The sequence below is a fragment of the Corapipo altera genome, unplaced genomic scaffold (assembly GCF_003945725.1).
Source record: "Corapipo altera isolate COAL_440 unplaced genomic scaffold, ASM394572v1 60988, whole genome shotgun sequence".
NCBI lineage: Eukaryota > Metazoa > Chordata > Aves > Passeriformes > Pipridae > Corapipo > Corapipo altera.
In genome coordinates this window covers 522,588-541,957 of record NW_020885030.1, presented here as the reverse complement: position 1 = coordinate 541,957, position 19,370 = coordinate 522,588, and the positions used below count along the sequence as shown (strand labels likewise).

The following is a 19,370-nucleotide window of genomic DNA, read 5'->3' as shown; positions in this document are numbered from 1 at the left end:
AGACGGAACGATGAGACAAAAGGGGATATAGTTCTGCCCCCTGCAGAAGTAGTTTTATTGCCTTTATGACAGAATATTATTACTCTATAAGAAGGGTTGAAAATTTCCAAGATAATATCCTGTTCTTTCTTGCTGCATTTGTCTTTTACATAGAGAGTTATGCAGGATTTGCAGATTGCTGTTAGCAGCTATGCCATAAATTTCCTTTGAATTATGAAACTGATAAGAAGCGCACAGCCAATGACTACCTAAAAATGTGTGTGTGAATGATGGATGTCTGAGGTGGCCACCTAAGAGTGTATGGAAAAAAGATTGTGTGAAAGAGAAAAGCTACATGAATGTGTAAATGTGTAAACTTAAAAATACTTTCCGTCGGTGTCGAGATTTTAACAAGGTGTTAAGACTGAGGTTAAATAAGAGATTCTTACAAAAACTTGGTATTCTATTACAGCCTTGTATGAAATTTATGCAAGTTAAGTCTCAGGTGGAGTTTTTCTACTGCTGTTGTTCCTTAACTGTGCGAGCTGCGCAGGAGACCACTAGTTTTAGAGCGAGTAAAAACCATAAGCCAGCAAACATTAGTGCAGACTGCAAGGTTAGCAGAGCCCGGAGCAAGGTGCACCACTATGCATCCAGGTGCCCGGGAACCATTCTTACAACTTGTGGAAAAGCTGCAAGACGCTGTAGAGAAACAAGTTTTGTGACAGTTACAGAAGCTGCTAGTTACATAACTAGCTAGAGATAATGCAGGCTTGTGCCGGGGTGGGGTCCTTAGACCATCAAATAATTGCATTTGCATCTGCTATGGCAGTAGTGAAGGTCGTTTTGAGTTTTTCTGTGTTTTCCAGGATTTAAATCAGGAGTTGTCAATGTTGCTGCCTTGCTTGTTCAGCTCGTTGCAGGGAGGCCCTTGCAGACTGTCAAGGCCATCCTGCGTGCCTTCTCAAAAACATCTGCAGTGTTGTGGATAGTGTGTCTTCAGGCCTCCTGGCTTTAGGCCAGAGCAGACCAGTTACGTTGATCAGTGTGACCAGAGCTGAAGTGTTGTTTTAAAGAGTCCTTATATATTGTCTTCAAACCCCTCCTGTGCAACAACTGGTAGCAATGTTCATTGTAAAACGGCTAGTCTCTCCTCCTTAAAACATGCCCTACCCATTGCAGCTGTGTTCTCAGCAAAATAACCTCACTATTTGTGACTACTACTTGTTTCATACCAGATGTATTGTTTGCATAATTTGACTAGTGAATGTTTAGGGTTGTAGGAAGGCAACCTGTACTCTTTGTGATGCTCGAAGCTTGCTGTTAATTGTCCAAACAAACTTCTGTAGTCATTCTGTAGTCATTCCAAGGGTTAAGATTGTGATGCTGATTACATTGAACCGTCTCAGAATCCTTTAATTACCCCTGTGTTTGTGATAAAAAAAAAATAATCTGTGAAATGAAAACTGTTGTATGATCTCAGAGGGCTTGGTGTAGTCATGGTTAGTCAAGCGTTGTTTGTATTCTAAAGAACTCCTTTACAGAGGATTGTTCCAGGAGGTTTCCTATGCTTCGATCCAGTGCAGCTTCATAGTTTTTCACCTCTTTTAGAGTTTCGAGAAAGGCATGCTGTGCTTGGCCAGAGGCCTCCTCTAAACTGATGGTCTTGTGGTCCCTGTGGGAGCTGAGGGCAGAGCATAGCATGCAAATGCAGACCTTGTCCTTCTTGCAGTAGCATTCCAGCAATTTGCCGTGCTGGGGGCATTTCCTCTCAGCCAAAACCTAGGCACCACAGAGCTCCACCAGGACATAGTTTTTCTGAGTGTTCTTTGTGCTGTGCTTGCTCAGGTGGGCTTGGCACGGAGAGGCAGAGGCCTTGCAGGTCAGGCAAGCCTTCTCGGTTGGATGGAGCTCCTGACAGGATCACCTCTGCTTGCTGCCCCAAACTTTTCTCCTTCTCTTTGCATTGCATTTTCTGCTTTTCCTTCCCTTGATGAACAGAAGCATCCAAAAGGTTCTCCACTATGTTGCAGAGTTGGTGATTGGGCTTCAACTCCCCGGTGGGGCCTGTGAGGTAAAGGCAGAGTGGGCACTTGGAAGGGCCCAGCTGGCACAAACTGCCTAGCCTGTACACAAAAGAACTGTAGAACCTGGGTGAAACAGTAGAACAGCATTAAATTGCATTGGAACGGTGGGAGGTGCTGTATAACAGCACGAGGATACTCGCCCAGTCTCGATCAAGTGTTTTGCATGTTAGTGTGGTAAAGATGTTAAGATTCCCTATCATCGGATTGTATTCCCGCAAAATTGGGAATGGTTGTGTAATAAGTTTTCTTCTTTTCATGGGCATGATTGCCAGTGTTAAAACTCTTCACACCACTGATCCTCAGAAAAACATGTGGGTTACTTGAGCAAATCAAACAGGTCAATCGTCCTTTTGTTTGTCTTTAACATCTGCCTCAGATCCTTTTCGCACTTGTTTATTTGGCATGCTTTTTAGTTCAGTGTATAGGTTGAACTTAGCGTTTACTGGTTAGGTTTAATCGTCTGTGAGAGTGAAACAGTTATTTCTAATGCATCTGCCTGCCTTATAAAGGCTCTCAACACCTCTTTGCCCTAGGATCCCCAAGAGTTAGATTTAATGGGATCACTGTCTGTACGTAACACAAGTGATAATGGGACTCAAACCTGTTTTATGTTGGGATTATTTCAATCTGGGTTAAGTGTTTATCAAAACCACGACTTTTCCAGCTGGACTAATGTCACTTCACATACCCCAAGGTTTAATTACAAAATACAGGAGACTATTGTGGTACTAATAATAGTAACAACCAAGGCCTTGGAGCATATGGAGCATATGGAGCTGAAGTAAGGCCTTCCTCTCCAGGCATTTGGGTTAACAACACTGCATGCGTTTTTCCATCAGGTGTGTTTCTTATTTGTGGTGACACAGTAGCAACTAGTCCTATAGACTCGTGGCTTCAATCTATTTTTGGTTCTATGTCTGAATGGGTTTTAAGTTTTGTTAAAGAAGGCCTACAATGGTTACTGACAATTGTTGTAATTTTAGTGATAGTTCGTATTGCTTTTTCTTGTATTGTTAAACGTGTAAATGCTATGACAGAGAAAGTATTGTTGGCCTCAAATAAAAACAGGGGTATTGTAGGGGATTAGCTAGCAGGACAAGGACATATGGATATAGCTAAAGCTATGGATGAGCTGTTAGAGTATAGAACAAGGCCTGTCTAGGCCCGTGAGAAGATCTGAGATAGCAAGGCCATGGCAAGGCTACAGTGTTTTTGTGCCTGTTAGTTGGCTGGTAAACAGGACACTGTGATTAGCAAAACAAAAAGCAACTGAAAGCCACCTGTGTCAACAAAGGAAGGGAGTGAGAGACAGAATTAACATCTAAGTGTCAACAATGTTAGGGAGTAAGAGATGAGATCAACATTTAAGCAGAACCAATAATGAGCTTAGCTTTTGCAATATGTATGAGCTAATTATAAGGTGTATATTAAGCTGTTAGTAGTGATCAATAAACGAAGTTTGCTGATTCTCATATTGAGCGTCCCTCTCTTCCCTCGTCGCTACAAAAACCAACTTTGCATACCGAATTTCCTGCCATCTCTATTCTACATAAAGAAGTGAAATTAATCGAAACACTGTGTCTAGTTCAAAAGGACCAAATTCCGGCCAAGTCACCCCTCTCATTTGTCCAATCATCTACAGACAGCCTACAAAGTTCTTCCTTTCTTAAAATTGTCTCAGGCCCGGTCAAAGTTTTCCAGTGTTTCAAAACCAAACTCAGGGAGATCCCTTGGGAATCTTAAACTTTCAATCCACACAACCCATGATTGAAAACATGAACAAACCACAAACTAGGATTCGAACTCGTCACCTTAGAATTATGAAGCTATTACTGTAACCACTTAACTAACTTAGCTACCGAGCCTACCCGGCTCCAGAGCCCACCCGGCTCCTCCCAGAATCAGAGAACACTAGAGGGGCGTCCCCTTCTGACCGAAACAAAACAAAACCCAACCCTAGGCTGAAACCCGCTCTGACCTGGATCGGCGAAAAACCCTTTCCTCGACTAGAAAGTGACTCCCATGACTATCTGGGCCCAAGTCCGAGTTCCCTTTCCAGTCTTCCCGTGTTCCCTATCTCCCGGAAACACAAAAACTCTTCCGCAGCTGCTAACCGAAGAAGGTACCTTTTTCCCTTATTTTGCCTTTTCTTATCTCACCTCTATGCTCCGTGCTTGATTCCGTGGGTTCTGTGGAGCTGGCTTTCTCAGACCAGGGCAGGAATTATCTCAGATAAAAATATGCCGGCTTGATGATGAATTCCTGCACGATGAAAGTTTCCGGTCTGGAAAAGTCCAAGTTTCCCCATTCAGGCCAACAGCTGAAGCCAGAAGCTGATGCTAAAGAAAAAAAACTCAGGAGCAGTTAATTGAGGGTGAGATAAGAAAAGGGTTTAATTTGTGCCAAGGCATAGATGTTACAGGCCGCGTGCGCCAGCTGTGCCTGAGATGTTACAATTTATAATGCTATCTGTCCAATCCCAAGTGTTTCCACCCCGTTACTTTTGCCCTGATCCTTCCCCGGCCCACGCCCTGGGAATTGGGTCTGGGGTGTATTTCGGGACCACTTCTTCATCACCATCACCATCTTCAGAGCACAAAGGGTACACGGTCATCCAGTTCTTGACTGTGTTCTGTTGTTCAGGCCAAGATATGAGTGTTCTCTAAACAGCATAGGCCTTGCCTTGACAAGACACTAAACATTTCTACTGAATTCAGGGGTAGAATTTGATATGGGGAGCATAGAATGGGGTGAGAGGGTTGAGGAATGTGTAAACTAAAGGGTGCTAAAGGGTGAAGGAACAAGGGCTGCTGCTTCTAAAATCTACTTCTACTATAATTATATATAAAGCTTATAAAAATTAGCAAAATCAAAAAAACTAAAAGGGCCTTAAGGCATCAGGAGTAACCATGAAGAGGCATCCCTGCTTCACAGGAGAAGCTCCATACTTCAAGGAAGTATGTGGAAGAATCTGCCATATGGAAGTTTGGACTGAGGTTTTATAGTTATGAAGTAATGGACTGGTAGTCACAGATTTACAAGCTCACAGACTAGTTTATCTGTCACATCTTGTTTCAAAAAAAGGATGTATATTCGAAGTCTGGTGAACCAGGATGGTCTTAGCATAATTTAACACCAAGACAGCAACCTGGCGCCAGCAGCTGAACTTGCATGATAGCTTGCATGATGGTATAAGGGTCCAGAAAGCTAAGACAATCCCAGATATGGAGGTAGAAACTGGAATACTTTATTGAACATGCAAGTGCAATTTAAGGGTCTTGAGGGCTGGACATGTTAATGAGGAGGAGTTATGTTAATTAGGGGATGGCTTTATGTTAACTAGAGGATTACATAGGTTTCTGCTACAGTTACACAATTGATTAATATTTCCCTTAACCAGGATTAAAGGGGGGGGGAAGAAAACAAAGGGGTTTCAACACGGTTTGATAACTTCATCTCAAAGTCCTTCCTTATCCTGCTGCAGGAGCCAGGTTAATCCACATGGTTGTACATCAACAGGTCTTGTGAGGAAGGTCCAGTCCTTCAGATTAGGGGATTTCTCTCAGCCTCTGTTGCCCAAGGTTTACTGCATAGACCCACCAAGCTCCTTTCTGCTGACAGCTGAGTTTCGGCTCCTACATCTCCGCCTTTTTTATTTTCTTGTTGAAAAACAAAAACTCGGGAGAAACTTCAGTTAATCATTTGCTGAATACAAGGGACACATAACAAAATACAGAATACAAAAATCCCAAACAATGATACAATAATTATTTTCTTAAACCCTGCACCAACATTAAAAATATCTAACCAATCAAACAGACTACTGATTCAGTTTTCATTATTTTCCCCTGGTTGAGTGGCCAAAGTTTTCAACTTATTAATACTCCTGTGAATAGATTCTAAGTGGTCACTCAAATTCATGCAGCACAACCCTTCAAAATCTTCACAGCCATGACCATGAGTTAGCAACAAAAAATCTATGGCTGCTCTATTTTGCAGGGTTGCTTGCCTCACAGAACTAACGTCTGTAAGCAAGTCTTCTAGGGTGGAGCTGGTGGCATTTGCTTCCTTTGTTAGCCAACATCCCATTTTGTCAAGACTGACTAAGGCGTGACTAGCTCCTATGCCTGGAATCAAAAAGCTACTAAAAAATCTCTGAGCATGGTTCCAAAATACTACTTCAGAATCACAATCTGCCTTAAAACCATGCATACTAAAATCTTGCTTGTCAAAAGAGCATTTAAGGCGTTTACTGGGTGAAAGACTCTTAGAAGACAAGGGAGTTTTTACTGGATTTAACAAAGCAAGCTTGCCAAAAGTACAGGGTCCCCCTTCAGCTTTGCTGGGAATGCCTTTCCACACTCTTTCCCCACAAATTAGGAACAAATCATCAGGAAGCCCAATTGAAAAACTTTAGATTTAATGTTGACTGCATTCAATCGGCGTTTGCACCAAAAACTGTCATTGTGGTATGCTCCTGTGGGAGATACATCTAAAATCGATGGGTCATGTGTGTGTGGATTTTCAGGATAAAAATAGAAACACAGGGGAGCAGTTAAGCTGCCCATGACATCCAATTCTTGTATCAACTGGCTTCCCTTGATCGACTAGGTGGGTTACCTTGTTGTAAAAGGAAATTAGGTCTGACAAGCAGGAATTTCCCCTCATGAAGCCATGCTGGGTGTGACCAATGACTGCATTGTCCTTCAGGTGTTTTTAATACCTCCCAGAATAATTTCTATAAATGGAGATGGACCTCATCAGCCCTCAGTAGACCAGGTTTCTTAAAGTGAGTCCCATGGTCTGAGGAACTGAACCCCTGTGTGTGGCACCAATCCTGTAACCATTTGTTGATTTACCAGATTTGACTGGCTCTTTTTATTTAGAAGCTTACATCCAGGTGGCGGAGATGCCCTTTTGTATGACATAGCACAAAGACTCATGACGCCCAGTGTGTGGGAGCACTTACTACTCTAGAGTGGTGCTGCTTGTACTTGCGTGGACCCTAGCCAAGGTTTTTCTCAAAACACACTTTTCTACTGCCCTCTGCCCTTCTATAACAGGGAACTCCTAAACTGAGGCTGAAGATGAAGACAAATCTCAGGAGGAAGGGCTCTTCTTAAGACTGTCTCCTGAGCAAGTTTTTCTTTCCCTTGACCTCAGGCCTTTGAGGTAGGGATGACTTTGCAGGTTGCCTACAGTCTTGTGAAATCTGCTGGGGAGCAAGGTTATAAACTGCAGCAGTTGAGAAGGAGGAGGGTTGGAGGCTGGAGGTTGGAAACCACTTCCAAGGGAAGGCTCAGTTTTGGCTGGAGAAGGAAATGTTGGGAAGTGGGGGCCATACCACCATAAGGTAAAGAGCAGTTTTAACAGGCGGCCTTCAACCACAGGGGTACAGAGAGACTCATGCGTGTGCCACATGTCCAGGGGGTTCCAAAATGTAAGGTATTGTCCATCCAAACCCAGATCTATCTGCCCCCCAGATCCTCCCCCTGGCATGCCCCTCTGGAAATTGAGTTGGGGGGTCTAAGACCCCCTCTTCCTCATCTTCCTCTTTTTCACAGCACGTCCAGTCCTTGGAGCTCCTCCAAAGTTCTGGGTTTTGAAGGTTGCTTTGTCTGTGGGGTATCCTGTTGTTCAAGCCAGGGTGCAAATGTTCTTAAACAGAAAGAAGGCCTACCTTGAGGGAAGTCTAAACAAACTAAAGGAATTTAGAAAGTTCGATATGAAATGGAGTAATATGGTTGGGGTATGTGTAAACGACTGTGCTAAAGTGTGAGCATCAGTCCCCCCTTTTAGAGGCTAGACAAGAACTCTATCTTGTCCAGTCTCTACCACCTATACTTAACATTATACCAGAAAGATGACTAACCACCTACAACACTAATCATACAACATGCTTTTAGGTAGATCTAACAATATATACAACTAACATGAATAGCTGCTTTATCCAGGTTCAAATTTGGTAACCACAAAGTAAGTTTATAGAAGATATCTCTGAAAACCTGAGATATCCTCAGGAATTGCCCAATGTAGAATTTAAGCTTGTTGCCTAATTTCAGCCAAATCCATAGTGCAAATCCAGCACTCATTTTCATGAAGAATATTGGATACATTTTTACTAAAGCCAAATGAACATTTTGGTTCTAAACCCAATCCATAGTTACCAGTGGTATTAGGCAATATACACAGAAAAATAGTTTAAACATCATTTTAACAGTCCCTGTAACAGTCTCTGTTGTTCCACTTGTCTCAGGAACAGAGGCTTTCTTCCTTCTGGGTAGCGAATCCAGGGTCCTTTGCCAGTAACTCTGACCACGATGGAGATGGTCAGCAGAACTTGAAACAGTTCTTTCCACTTGGCTTGCTGGGGTTTCAGTCCCAGCAGTTAACATAGGTTCAGTCTCTGGGCTGGAACAGATGAACAGGAGTGTCCAGTCCCATGGGTCTAGATGATGTGATGAATCTCTGCAGTTTCCTGCAAAGCAGAGCCTAAACCATTAAACAATTTTGTAAATTAACCTTCCCTTATAAGAGTATAGGGATCATGTTGTTTCTCTGGCTTGGTTGTATGCAAATCTTCAGCAAGGCCATAGGCAAGGCCTGAACCCACATCGTAGATGTTTCTTGACAAACCATGTTTATTTGTGTTTTGTGAGTTAATGAAGTGTGACAATCTCAGAGGAATCCCAATCTTGGAATTCCTGGATCTTGACCGTGTAAAAGGATCTTGAGCTTCTATAATATAAAGTGATTAACTGCCAGTTGCAGATCTATAGGCCAGTTAGGAGCTTACCAGAAGCAGGATGCATCTGGAGTTTTGTGCAACACTAAACACCATCCTGGCACTGCCAGTAGCTCATCACAGAGAGCTTGTATTCTCTGGACAGATTCCAGGCCTTATTGGGGGACAGGCCATCCTGCCACAGCCTGTCTCAGACTGCAGTCAATTATCTTTACCTCATAGAGTGGCAGTGCAGGTACCTCTTGCCTCCATGCATAAAAGCATCCTCATATATTGAGTTAGGTGCACTCATGTATATTTGCCTATATGTGAATGTGAACACCAACTGTGACAGAATGACAGACGGACTTCTGGCTTGATGGACAGAAATCGCTTTATTGCTCATGATCCAGGGTTTTTATCTCATTCGCTTTCAGCTGGGAGTGGTTAAGCAAATCAAGGCAGAACACAGCTGCAAGTCACACATCAATCACTCTCACAGGCCAGCCTGTCCCAAACAGACATCACACACAGACCTTGGAGTTTCAAGTTACCCCTTTTTCACACCCCCGCATGGTGAATTGCAAACTGGAGAGCTTAGCTGATCCCTGGGCAGTAAATCATGGCTTAGAGAAAACAATACAAGGTCATCTAGACATTCCTCGGGCTTTTCTCTTCTTGTTCTCATGTTTGGCTTGCTACAACCAACAAAACAGCTGTATTACAGTAAAGCTAGGAAACAATCTAAACAAATCATCTAAGACATCTAAACATATCATCCCACCAATGATCAGTTTGTCTCAAAGATTGCAGGCAAGATGTGAACCAGGTCTCAGGGTCCTATGGAAGGGTCCACAGAACCAGTCCTTCATTTACAGTGCCGCAGTCACCTTCTTACCCCCCTTTCAGTCCTAACACAGGACTATTCTTTTGTGCATCATACACTCCTAGATGACACTGGATGACTATGGCTTTATTAACATAATAAATAAAGCGCACAACCCGGCTGCTAGGATTTCCAACAACCAAATCCATTTATTAGAAGCAAACAGCACCTTTTATATACCTTCGGACAACACGTGATTCACCTAGCCAACCACCATGGGACTTGTTACTGCCCATGTGTGTTAGAGTGTACTTTGGAAACTACCTCTCCCAGGATGCATCACCCAGCATCCCTGAAACGTTTCCGACAGATGATAAAGCATTTTAGAGGTATAAGGTAGATAAATTTGATCTCACAATCACACGAAATCCTATGTGGATTTCCCCACCAAACCATTCCAGGGAGGAATCTCTTTCACAAGCTGCAGTAATTAGAGAGGACACACAGATATTCCAACCTGTGCTCGCAAAATGCTGTTAAACTGCTGGGACAGAACATGTATAAATATAAAGATTGCAAACTTCAAAGCAATCAATGTAACTGTTGCCTTAGAGGAGGGAGCCAAAAAATTACTCACCAGGCAATTATTATAGAGATAAGAGAGCAGTTTTAATAAAGGCCTTCAACCACCACAGGGGCACAGAGATGCGTACTCATGTCCAGGGGGTTCCAAAATTTAAGGTGTTTGTCCATCCAATCCCAGATCTATCCGTCCCTCAGATCCTCCCACCGGTACATCCCTCTGGAATTTGAGGCAGGGGGCTCGGGGACCCCCTCTTCCTCATCTTCCTCTTGGTCACAGCACGTCCAGTCCTTGGAGTTTCTCCAAAGTTCTGGGTTTTGAAGGATGCTTTGACTATGATGTATCTTGTTGTCTTAGTTTAACATGATTACAACTTAGAAATTAAGAAACTTCAGGTGGAAGTGTGGAAAAGGAAAAAACCCAGCTTTTTATTAACAAAATCTGCATAAACAACAAATGGTGCAATCAAAAACTTTCATAAGAAACAAAACAAAGTCCCAGTTCCCCAGGTGGGGGGGGAAGAAACCTGTGGCAACCCAGGGCGGAGGGGGGAAAAGGAGGGGGAAAGGCAGGACTGTCCCGGCAGTTCAGCAGGTGCTAGCAGCCACGTGTGCCCGCAGCAGCCAGCAGCTGATGGCTTCACAGCCAGCGATGCAAAAGTCCTTTTTCCCACAGGCAGTCCTGAAGGCAGAATACCTTGCTCTGAGATGGGTCGGGCTCTCTCTCAGTCATTCTCTGCGAGGTGTCCCGTGGGAAAAAAACCCTTTCTCTCAGGAAAAGAAAAGGAGTCAGCCAAAACGGGATTCCCTGCTCTGTCCGGTTGACCAACAAAGACCAAAAACCTCTGAACAAAAGACTCCCCAGTCGTGCAGTCTGGGAACCGTGCTTCCCAAGAGACCTCCCCCTTTCCCTGCTCCAGTGCTGCCCAGTGCATGTGGCTTCACTCTGTCCCCCTCCCTCCCCCCTCCCTGACTGCCCCCATCCCAGAAGAAACAGATGGGGGGGCAGGGAAATGGAACATTAGGAAAAAAATTCCAACATCTCTTTTCAAACCTATGTGTCTCAGTTTAATGAGACTGGAGTGTTTTGCTAAGGAGGATGAGTTATGAGGAAGACCAAACTCCTCCCTCTAAGCAATTGTAAATCTGAAATTAAGAGGCTCCAATTGAGGAAGTGTGGAGAAAGAAATGATAACAGCCCTTTATTAAAGTATATATGTGTATTGGCAGAACAACAAAAGAACACAAAAACAACCAAAGAATAATCCTGTACCCAAAAATCCCCTTCGAAAAGGGAAACAGTTCAGTACTTTCTGCTTTTTGGCACAATTCTAACCACAGTCAGCAGGGGGCACTGTTGGATCACTGGAGGAGCAGATCCTGCAGTTGCTCAGTGGTGGTAAGCAGGGGGTGCTGTTGGGCTCTGGCGGTCTCCACGTGGGGCCCCAGTGTGAAGGAGAAGTCAAAAATGGAGATTTTTTCCCCCCCAACTGAGAAGGGGAAGAGGAAAAGGGGAAAAAGGGGTTCTTCCCATGAAAACTCATGCTGGCTGCGGCTGGCTGTGTCCGGAATGTCCCCCTTTTTGTCGATGGGCACAAAACTGCTGCCAAACACAGGAGCGGAGGAGGGAAAGGGCGACCTCCTCCCCCCAAAAGTTCCTCTGTAGATGAGTCAAGCCTCTCCAATGAAATCTGAGTAGATCTGGGCTGGGGGCAGAACAGGGCACAGGCAAGCCAGGGCCAGAAAACAACCAGATGACTAGGTCGAGAACAAAACAACCTTGGAGTTTTCTCAACACACATCTTACCTGAGTTAAGGCAAAAGTGGAGTGTCGCCCATTTCCCAGGAGTGGAAAAAAACCAACTCATCACCCTTCCCCACCAGTCATAGGAAGGGCCATCAGCTTGGAATGCAGGTCTGCTAGTTAGTTCTTTTGCATGGGTCAATCACCCTAGGCAAAACCCCTTCCCCCTCCCTCGTTCAACATCTTTCTTTTACAGTGAGTCAGGGGAAAGAAAAAATTCTTGGTTTTTTAGAACAAGTAAACCTATGACACCATGACACTTGTTATTCAAGCCAAGGTGCAAATGTTCTTAAACAGAAAGAAGGCCTACCTTGAGGGAAGTCTAAGCAAGCTAAGGGAATTTAGAAAGTTAGATATGAAATGGGGAATAGGGTTTGGGTATGTGTAAACTACTGTGTTAAAGGGTGAGTTAACTACAACTACTTCTAAAATCTACAAAAAAGCTAAAAATCAAAAAAACCCATAGGCATCAAAATGAACAGGCAGACTAAGCTCCCTAAGTCAAAGTGTCACAGTAGATCTAGACTGGCAGCACAAGGGAGAATTGTTCCTAGTTTGATGGGCCCATGATGCCTCAGGCCATCAGGGAAGAGATGCCACCTACAGGTGGGCACGAGACTGAGGGATGGACTTAACCATGGACACTATCTCCCAGGTTATCCATGATTATGAGACATGCGCTACAATCAAGCAGGCTGAGTGAAGCCCTTATGGTATGGTGGGAAATGGACTAAATATAGAAATGGAAAGGCCTGGCAGATTTATTACATCACACTGCTGCAAACCCACCAAGGTAAACGCTATGTGCTTAGCATGGTGGAAGCCACCACTGAATGGCTAGAGACGTGCCCTGTGCCTCACACCACTGCCAGAAATACCATCCTGGGTCTTGAAAAGGAAGTCCTGTGGCAACACGGCACCTGGGAGAGAATTGAGTCTGACAATGGGACTCATTTCAAGAACAGTTTAGTTACCACCTGGGGAAAAGAGCATGGCATTGAGTGGGTGTATCACATCCCATACCATGCAGCAGCCACCGGGAAGGCTGAACGGTGTAATAGACTGTTGAAAACCACTCTGAAGGCATTGGGTTGGGGAACTTTCAAGAACTGGGATCAGCACCTAACAAAGGCTACATGGCTAGTCAACACTAGAGGCTCCGTCAGTCGAACTGGCCCTGCCAATCAGAGTCCCTTTACACGGTAGATGGAGATAAAATCCTAGTAGTGCACCTGAGAGGTATGTTAGGGAAAACGTTTTGGATTAATCCTGCCTCAAGCAAAGGCAAACCCATTTGTGGGACTGTTTTTGCTCAAGGACCAGATTGCACTTGGTGGGTGTCGTAGGTTAAAAAAAAAAAGTTTTCCCCCTGGAGTTGGAAAGTGGTTAACCCCAGAGGTAGTGTTCTTAGTGTAGAGCCAATCAGAAGCTGCAATTCGCCCCTGTGAAATTAACATATTACAACAGACCAGAAAAGGAGACAGGGATACGTAGCTGGAAGGTGAGGCAGTCATGGTTTGAGACCATGAGGAGAGAGAAACCAAGCTGCTGGGGGGCTGGGGGCTTCCCCCAGCCCTGGCTTAGTGGGACCTAGCACAACTTTGTAGCTGGGCCAGGATGCTGAGCTAAAACTGCACACCTCCCCACCCCACCCCCCCACTGCCAGCGGGAGGGGTGACGTTGTGGCCTTGGATCGACCGAGACCGAGGGGTGGCGGCCATGATCCTGTGCATGCAGCACGGGAAGCAGAATGAACTAACAGCAGTAGCAACAGCAGAAGAGGCCGGAATGGCAGAGACAGCACTGAATAGAGAGCTGTGGCTAAAAGCCAAGAAGATAACCGTCAAGCAGCAAATATGGCACATGGCCAGGCTGAGAGACGCAGAGATGTCCAACAGAGAGAGAGAGGAACTGAGAACTTGGAGACGTCCTGTGAGCTAGACCAGGCCAGTCAGACCAAGGAATGGGGGGGAAGTGGCCCTCCCCTGCCATGTTTGCAACTGAAACAGAGCAAAGAAACTCTGCTAGAACGCTTGGGGCAAGAACTGAACTGAGAGCTCCTAAACTGTTCTGACTCGGGGAAACTTGACCCCCCCCCCCCCCCCGAGGAAAGGGACTTTCACGGAATGCCTTGCACTTTGTGATATAACTGTGGTGAAGTGAGCTTTGTCCCTGTTTTTGCAGTCCACGGGAGAGAGACCTTCGGTTGGAGCTGAAGGGCTGAGAGGGGTGAGAGAAAAAAACCCTGCATTCTAATGAAGAGAGAGAGATATTTTCCAGCTATGACAAATTGAAACTGTTGCCTCGAAGATAAAGAAGAGACTGTGCTGCCCTGAAAGTGAAAAAGATTTCTTCTTCTTTCCTTCTGGACATTTATGGGGGAAAGGAGGGATTTGATCTAATGTAAATATATTGTTTTACCATAGGAGAGAGAGTTAGGATTGTTGTATATAAATGTATTATAGTATTTATTGTGTTAGTAATAAATCTTGATATAATTTCCTCATGTTAGTAGTTGTGTTATGTCTGAAAACCTCTCTCACACTGAAACAAATAGTGGGGAGTTTGGATTTTTTGGGGAGTTCAAACCATGACAGTGGGTGATGCAGAAAGATGGAGAAACACAATGTATACCTCAAGGGGACCTAATTTTTGGGTAAACTGTCCATAACACTGTGTCTGTATATATATTTGTGAACGTGTATATAGGTAGAATAACGCATATATGTGTATAGCTGAAAAGTTCAAATCCGATATAGTATGTTGGCATGAAAAAATTCGGGGTGGATAATGTTGTGGTTTAGATTTTCTTGTTGAATTTTCCCATGCCACCGTGAGGTTTTGAAGGAAGGAGTGGGGGGGAGCAGCATCGTGTGTTAACAAGGATGCACAGCAGCTGCCTCTGGGGTGCCGATTATGGAATAGGAAGGGTGGGCAGTGGAGGAGACAGGACACCTGAAGTGAAAATACCATGAGAACTGAGGTGAGATCCCTGGAATCATAGAATCATAGAATCATAGAATAGATTGGGTTGGAAAAGACCTCCAAGATCATCAAGTCCAACCCCTGATCCAACTCCAATTACTATATCATGGCACTAAGGGCCACGTCCAATCTCTTCTTAAAAACCTCCAGGGATGGTGAATCCACCACCTCTCTGGGTAGGTCGTTCCAATGCCTGATTACCCTCTCTGTAAAGAATTTCTTCCTAACATCTATCAGAAAGCTGCATAGAGGAAAACAAGGAAGGAGGTTGTTATCCAGAGTGTGAGAAACCAGAAGATGGGGGGGCCTGGAAACGTGCCTTGGCTAGTAGAGCCAATAAAGTTATAGATATAGTGTGTGAAAGTAAATGTAACCAATAGAAAGTTAGAATAGAGCGTGTGAACCCTGTAGGACCCTTGATAATGTGTGTATTTTTGGAATAAAGTTAGAGCATTGACTGTACCTCTATGAGGATGTGTCTCTGACTCTCGAGCTCGTTTTTGCATCTTCTCGTTTTATCTGGCACCCGGAAAGGTGATGAAAAGCACGAAAAGGTAGAAGAATGCGGATAGCCGATTGATCTCCTTGCGGTGAGACGCGGTTGGAGACGTGAGAGGCTGATAGAAGCTGGACAGAGGAGTTTCAGTCGTGGGCCAGTCGGCGCGAACCGAGGTAGGAAGGGTCGCTACCTTCCCCCTGTCATTTGCTGCAAGCATGGAAGCAGAGTTTGCTGCAGCTAAAAAGTTGCTGTTAGTTATCCTTGCTAAGCAAGGTGAAACAGTAGCTGAGAAGGTATTTGACAAGCTTATTGCTTGGACCTGTGAAAACGGTTTCTTTAAAGTGCCCCCTCTCCTTTTCGCCTTTGAGGAATGGCGGGGTTTGGGAGATAGACTTTGGGACTTGATTACCCTCACTGCTACTAGGAAACTTCTCGGCCGTGAAGTCATCCTGCTGGCACACACTGCCCCGACCGAACTGTGTGAATTCGAACCGTGACCGCCGCCACCCCGTGCAGAATCGTGGTGCAGACGAACACCAGAGAGACGCTATGGCCGGAAAACCCTCACGGCGTAGCAGAGGCAGGGCGAGGCAGCACCGCGGGGGTAAAGCAGGAGCGTCCGAGAGCCGGCAGGAGAGCAGCCCGGCAGTAACGGTGCAAGAAAAAACCAGGAGCGGCCCCAGAGGGAAACTGGGATGGAGCAACCCCGGAAAAGTATCACTTCTTGTTGAGAAGGGGAGCAGACTAGAAGGCTGCTTTCCCGTGTTTCTATTAACTCTCGTGTTGACTCTGTTGTCTGTCCAGTGTGTCGTTGTGGGCTCACGGTGTTGTTAACCATGCCGTGCGTGTGTGTGTGTGTTAGGGGTTGTGCGTGTGTGTGGAGAAGCGACCATGGGTTTGTTAGTAACTGTTAAAACCCAGGGATGAGGGTCCGGAAGAGGTGTCTCAGATGACACAGGAGCATAGGAATTTGCCTTTGAGATTATTCAAACTGCCGCCGGTGCCGGCAGCCGCAGCGGAGAGGCGGCTCGGGGCTGCAGCAGCGAGAACAGACACTAAAAAACTTCAGCGGGTTCTCTTTCCCTTCCCCCCCCCCCGCGAGGGTGGGGGGGAGAGCGAGCGGGAACAGCAGCAGAGGCTGCAGTGAGAAAGAAAACCAAGTGGCCGAGAAAAGAACGCAAAATCTCTCTCTTTAGTCCTTCTACTCACTTGTAGATAACTTAAACCCAAAGACTTGCATTTACCTGCAAGCTAGTATGCAGACAGTTTTAGGGAATTTTTCCGGGAAATGAGTATTTGTACGAAAATCTTAGTGAAATGCCTTATTCTTAGCTGTTTTACCCCTATAAAACCCTTCTGAAAAAATATCGTATTCAGTAAAAAGAAAAAAGCAAAAAGCGGGGTTTTGACAAAAAGGATAAAAAGCCCTCTTGCAAAACTTTGCCCTTGCCTTAGCAGAGAAAGAGATAAGGTGTTAGTGGCTCTCACAATAGAGATAGTTTGTTGCCGAGCAACTGAGTAGGAGACCTCCTCTGGCCAAACTCAAAAAAAAAAAAAAAAAAAAGGGGGGGTGTAGAACCCTCCTGCTTTATAGAGGTTGCAACTTTGCAATCTTCTGATTGGGGAAAGAAATATTTTTGCCTTACAGTTTGTGGGAGGAAGGGCAAAAAATCTAAAAAACCGCTCCTGTCTCGCTTTGAATCTCCCTGCCTACAGGATAGGGGGAGGAGAAGCGAAACACTGCAAACTGAAACCTGAGTCACATACCACAGTAGAGATTTAAAGAAAAAACAAAAACAAACAAACAAAAAGTTAGAAATAATATTAAAATTAATGAAAAGAGTCACAAATAAAAATGTATTCATTCTCAATCTGTCATTAGTAATTCTCATGAATAGAGGAGCCAATCTGTGGCTCCAACGAACTTGACCAGAAGGTGGGAAGATGATGCAGAATACAGTAAATTAAGGAAACTATTCTAGTTGCTTTTTCATTTTTTCTATTAATCAGGACAACAACCACAGCCATACATTGGCCATTCAGTGCAGACCATGTATCTTAAAGAACAAAATACATTGGTTTTTTTCTTTCTTATGTAACAGGTCTCTTGCCTTAATAAATATTACCAGAGCTAAGAAGGTTTTTGCTTCTTAGATTGGTATACCACAATGTATTTTAACTTATTGTTCTATGTTGTATTGCTCGTAAACAAGAATCAGAGTTAGGATTAAAACTTACATTTTGACTCCAATATAGAAAGTCATAATATGATTAAATTTGTATTATGAATTTAGCTGGAATTTGAAAACAAACTCCAAATTCTATATCAACTGACTTTTGAAGATCTCTCACTAGCTTTAGAGATATCTTCAGTGAATTTACTTCATAATATCCAAACTGGAAAAACTTTAAAAGAATGGATTGCTAGTGTAGTTTGAATAATACTGTCAAATTACCAGACAATACTATAGTTATTGATATTATATTTCTACTGTCTCTCATGGAAGTTGATATTGTTTGCATATGCTTTATCCCAGGAGTTTTATAGCAAGTGGCAAGCATTGTTTAAAATCTCTCTCTCTCCTCTCTGACTGCTGCAACATATAAAAGAAATCTTTTAATTTACAACTCCACACAAGATTATAAATAACAATGCATGAAGTGCTGAGCCTCACAGAAAAAGAGCCCTGTGTTAGAAAGCAAGACAGTGACTAGTTAGCAAAGCTGTAAATGAAAGGTTGAGGTTTTTTGGACCTCCCCCTCCTTTTCCCCCCATAGGCCCTAGCTCGCATCATGCCCACAATCTTTCAATAGACTGCTAACTTCATAGCATGATGGTTTCTGTTGTTTGAATGCTTTATCTAACTTGTGCATTCCTTTACTGCATGCCGTAATTGAGTGACTTTTGATCATGTCCTGAATATTTTTCTTTATGCTCTTAATGCTCTTGGGTTCTTCACAGCACACAGACTTTGACCATTTAACACAAGCAGTGACAGTGCCTGGTGCCAGATTGTATTGCACTACCTGCTTTGTCCTACATGGTTCTCTGCAGCCTTTTATTAGTAACTGACAGCCAACCACTTTGTACTATAAAACCTATTTTCCTCTTGTACAGTCAAGTTACAAAAATTCTGAAATTTGAAATTCTTTTGTGAAAATTGTTTAATAGTCTAGGCTCTATTTTGCAGAAATTCCACAGATTCATTCTGTAATCCAAACCCGTAAGATGAAACACTCCTGTTCATTTATTCCAACTTGGAGATTACGTCTACATCCAACAGTAGGATGCTGACCCCCTGTATGCTGACTGCAAAGAGATTATGATTACCTGCAACCACGGCATAGCATGCAAGTGACCCTGGCTGACCCAGTGAAGCAGGAACAGCTAGAGCCTATTCCGATCTCTTCACTAAAGATGGATATGGTTACAAAGATATTATTGTCTACCCTTTTCCTGTTAGTCCTTTGTTGTAGATATTCTATGTTGTTTTCCTTGTTTTTCATCAATATGCTGTTTAACTTGTTCAACAATGGCATGGTCCAACCACAGACCATGCGGTGGGAATGTATTTGTGCTTAATTGGATGATGCAAGTGCTGATAGATGGGAACTTTGTCCCTGAAACAACCATCTTGTATAACTTGAGATTAATTGGTATTTTGCTATTAGTTGAAAACTCCCCAAAAACATTTGACAGAAACAGTGAAAAAGAAGATGATGTTAAGACAGACCCCTGAGATACAGCACGCCACAGGCAAATCATATAAAGACCCATCCTTACACGGGACACTAAGCTCAAAGTCAACAAAGCTAAGCTTTTTATTCATGCAACAACTAGCCTAACAGTTTAATTTCAGTACCAAAAAAAAAAAAAAGGGGGG

At 43.9% G+C, this 19,370-nt stretch overlaps 1 long non-coding RNA gene across 1 annotated transcript in view; it reads right to left on the bottom strand.

The window, feature by feature from the left end:
- Positions 1-18,402: 18,402 nt before the first annotated feature.
- LOC113959263 overlaps positions 18,403-19,370 on the bottom strand; it is an 18,661-nt gene continuing 17,693 nt past the window's right edge. The window contains exon 3 of the long non-coding RNA XR_003531753.1: positions 18,403-18,414. This is a non-coding gene — a long non-coding RNA (uncharacterized LOC113959263). The remainder of the gene's footprint in view (positions 18,415-19,370) is intronic.